The following is a 4,990-nucleotide window of genomic DNA, read 5'->3' as shown; positions in this document are numbered from 1 at the left end:
GACTAGCCACAGCCATCATAACCCAAAATATGCCCATTTGACCCCATTTACGAAGGTCGTAGTAACATAAATCAAAGTTAATCTGAAACTGTGCCATCTTAGGAGAATAGTCTTTAGTCAAAAGAATCGACTCATTTGAATACTATAGTAGCTCTTGCCACGACCAGGCTATATAAATTTGCCAGAACTCTATAAGCGGTCATTAGGCCCGACAAAAAGTTCCTAACAATCTGCCTATGTGATCGACTAGTCATCTCACATGACTCTATGGCACTTGAACTTGCCATCAATCGCATCACACTCTAGTCACTTCGAGACGTCACCTCATATAAGTAACTATGGGCAAAAACAATGTTAATCCACGTTCACTTTAACGGGGTTCAATTGTCTCTACAACCCGTTTGGACATAACAGTGTACAAGGTGAGTTAATGATAACTCAAACGACAAATGTCGACATCATACTCGGGTAGTCAATACCATATTACAACCTTGTGATGTACATTATAAGTGTAACCACTTATTGATTGCAATAGAAGTTTAACATGCCATGTGTCCACGCGTTCAAACTTCTTACACTTGCAATCTCCTTCACATTCATGTTCTTTCTCATAGCATGAATCTTACCAAGTACACATCAAGGTTCCCAACCTTGGTTTCGGTTCTTTAACTTGAAAGAACTTCCTTATCGATCATCTCATAACGAACGAATTTGCGATGAATAATACAACTTGTACCGATCAAGTATTCCATCCACACACAATGCACTAGGTATATGTTTTGTAGAAACTTGTAACAATTGACAAGATTATTTAGCTTAGCACTTCTCACAAGTCCTAGCTTTACTAGGAAAGATTGTTTTTGAATAACCTCTTATTCAACCAAGCATCTTTTCATAACTTCTCATTTTTCTTTCTAGGCTTGAAAGATTTGGGATTCTCATAAATCCTCATATGTGCTCGGATTTTCTACAATATGTGCAACCTCTTGACACACAATAGAACATTCCGTCAATCACTGAAATCGCTCATCGGATTCTACTTGAGAATTCATGACGTTTCTATTATGGCTCACAAATCATTCATCATGCTCTTATGCATATGATTCATTATTGGACATGTACATGATTATTCTAATGGCGGAAACATTAGTTATTGATAATCATGAGATCAACTGTTCTTAGGTTCAATGATCTACCATGACTGCTAATGGTAATCCCATTTTCATTCATATGAATAACCTATGTGTATGTTGCCACGATGTGTATCTCTTAATACTAATCCAACATCCCTCGATGTAGTTGGATTCATCATTGTCCATTTTCATCCTGAATTGAAAACTCAATTGCTTCTTTATGAAAGAAGGTTGAGTGATGAGTCGTAAAAATTCAAAAGATGATAACTCCCACTAAATTTCATGTCTTCACATGAGAATTTCATAACTCCCACTCAATTTTACATATTTCGAATTTGACTTCTCGATCGAGATTTATTCAAGAATTGAATATAAAATTGCATTGCCAAGTTATTAAGATAGAACCATATATGTTCCCATCGTATCCCTTCAAAATACCTATTTTGAAGTGGTCTCATCTTAACCTTACAGAAAAAGATTTTAAATCTCCAACACACTCATGTCATAATGATGTGTAGTAATGTCATTTTCAAATATAAACAATATTTAGAACACATCCTTCGCAAATACCCTTTTTGGAAGGAGGTTTAACCATTTCATAGTGAGGTTAAACAATGACATTTGCGTGGTTAAAAACTTTGGCCATTGAAGATATCGGTATATCAATTTTGCAACTCGATCATAACTAGTATGTTACTTTGATTCATTTAGGCTCTTAAGTAAATCTCATGGTTGAAACTATTGGTCAAATGTTTCATAAACTCAGTCAAAAACTTGTTGAGACTTTACATTAGTCATTTTCTTCCAAAACTTCTTTTGGTCTCCTCGAGTAGTTATCTTGAGAATATACTCTTATGATTACTACACTTGATCTCTTTAGTCATATAGAACTAACTTGAGACCATAGATCTCATCTATTCGGCATACTATGTAAATAGATATACCTTTATTCAAATCATTCTCTCTTGCGTAGATCTTCATTTACACAAGTACACAATTTTATCTTGCCTTGTGTGTTGTGTCCTCATTTTTCTCCCACTCTATCTTTAGAATAAATACTCTAAACATTCAAAGATAGCATATGAGACACAAATTAATGATGTTGAAGTATAAGGAGAACTATCTCATAGATAGATTAATAGTAATTGATTTCATATGTGTACTTGGTGATTTGACATACCTATAAGAGAGTTCATAGACTCAAAATTGTTTCATAAATGATCATACACAAGCCTTAAGCATGTGGACATATAATGAAACCCGTCATTATAATTGTCTATTAGATCACCTTAAGTGACTAATCTTATGTTTCAAGGAGCAAGCATTTAAAGATGAAATTTTAGAACATAAAGGATAAATGATAAAACGGGTGACTTGGGTTGCAAACCAAGTCACCATCATCCAAAATACAAACCATTATCCAAAATACCTTTCCATGTCGAACACGGAAACTTAAAGTTCTAAAAATTCAAAACATAACTTAAAATAAGACAATGAAAAACAAAGCTCCACAAAAGCTATCCTTAGCTTCTTCATGGTTTCTCATGCTTGTTTTTCTTTTCCCTTGTCTTTGCTTGGTGGAGGCCCTATTTACAATAAAAAGGGAGATACATTATCACAACTTTGCATCATAATACCATAGTTGAATTTAGAAACATAAAAGAAGGTTAGTCATTTACCTACTGGAGTGATCTTTCCAGCTTTGATATCACCAAGGTACTTGGAACAATTTCTTTTCCAATGTCCCATGCCATTACAATAATGGCACTTATCAAGAGGACCCTTCTTGACTTTGGAGGTGCTAGCTTCACAAGACTTAGCTTTGGTGAATGTGGGAGCTTGCTTTTTACCCTTCTTTCCACTCTTCTTGAACTTCCCCTTACTCTTTGTGCTTATGTTAAGCACATCCTTGGGAGGGTTCACATTTAACCCCATGTCCCTCTCGGCTTGCACAAGTAACTTGTGCAACTCCTCAAGAGACACATCCTTGTCTTGCATGTTGAAATTCACCCGGAATTGCACATATGCCTTGACTTTAGACAAGGAGTGTAGAATCCTATCTACGATGAGTTCTTTGGGGATTTCAACCTTTTGAATTTTCAAGGTCTCGACAAGCTCCATGAGTTTGAGCACATGAGGGCTAACCTTTTGGCCCTCTTTGAAGTCGAGATCAAAGAATGTCGCGGCCGCCTCATATTGGACGATCCGCGGAGTTTGTGAAAACATGGTCACAAGTTTGGAGTAAATCTCATTAGCATTGCCCATTTTGAAGGCTCTCCTTTGGAGGTCCGCCTCCATCGCAAATATTAAGACATTTTTCATTGCGGCGGACTCCTTTTGGTAAGCCTCATAGGCTTCCCTAGTGGCCGCGGTGGACCTAGTGGAGGGTTCGGGTGGAGAGGCCTCGGTAAGGTAACGAAGCTTGTCGTCACCTTCGGCGGCTAATTTGAGTTGGGCATCCCAATCGGAGAAATTTGACCCATTCTTTTCAAGTTTACATCGATCCATAAAAGATCGGAGCCAAGATGAAGTAGCGAGTGGTGTAGCATTAGGAGTTGGTGTTGCCATTTGTTATGAAAAAGAAGTGGTCTACAAAACAAAATATAAGGAGTAAAACAATTGTCGTTTTAGGATATTTATACTCGTAAAAATGTATGATTTAAACAAGTTTTATGCATTTTTCTAGTGACCTCTACCCAACTAGAATAAATGATTCCAAGACCCAAATTCATATTAACTTAGGGCACGGTGTGCCGAAATACCCCTTATTAACATAACTCGGTGGATTAACCTTTTAATCGATTCTACTTTTAGAATTCTTGGTCGATGATGTTTACATTAATATTCATCTCTAGCCCGAAACACATCCGAAAATCGTCGTGAATACTTTCGTTGAGTACAACCCAAATTTCGAATGAATGTGTCCATAATCCAAACCCATATCAATTTAGGGAACGGTGTGCCGAAATACCCCTCATTAACATGAACTCGGTGGATAAACATTCATCACCCACTTCCCCTACGTAACAAGGTTTGTACCCCGGTGTGGCCGAGTGCACTCCCTCGCGAAATAGGTTTTCATGGTTTCTACTATTTGGTAAGGCTATGTCTCAATTGATTGTTTTAGCGAGAGGTCATGTCAAATTATTATCTATCACGTTTTAAGTGAACTAAAGCGGTGAACTACGATAATTATATTTGACACGGTCGATAAACTCGATAAAAAGGATGCATGTTTTAGTTATGGCGATTTAGCGATGCATGTGACATAAAATAAAATGCAAGCATAAAGATAAATAAATCCTAGTATGGCCTTCCTAAAATAGAAAACTATTTAACTATTACATATTCGGAAACCAACTCCATTGGTCCCTTGAACTTCGGTTGTGGCACGCATCTCGAGGTAACACCGTCTTTATGTATCGCCATTCTTGAAGAAATCCGTCTTTTGGAACTCCGGAATGAATAAAATTACATAATAAATTACATAATTTCCTATTATACATTTGTAACTAAAATAAAATAAATCTATTAAATTACAAAACGGTGATACGAGATCACAATAAAAATTACAACCGAATCGATATTCCCATACATTTCGGGAAATACCAATTAAAATCTAAGGCCATACTAAGTAAAATTACATAATTCAAAATTACATAAATTGAAATTATGACAATCATAAAGAAAATGCAGCATTATAATATGTAAGAACATGCTCAATTTTATGCTAAATCGCCTTTAATTAGCCAATATCGTATATTACTCGGTTTTTACGGATTTGCGTGATTTCAACATTTTATAATCACAAAAATACATAAACTCATATTTATGCATAAGTTAATTACCCTAACCTC

Source organism: Silene latifolia, chromosome 3, assembly GCF_048544455.1.
Source record: "Silene latifolia isolate original U9 population chromosome 3, ASM4854445v1, whole genome shotgun sequence".
Taxonomy (NCBI): Eukaryota; Viridiplantae; Streptophyta; class Magnoliopsida; order Caryophyllales; family Caryophyllaceae; genus Silene; species Silene latifolia.
This window is presented reverse-complemented; position numbering follows the sequence as displayed.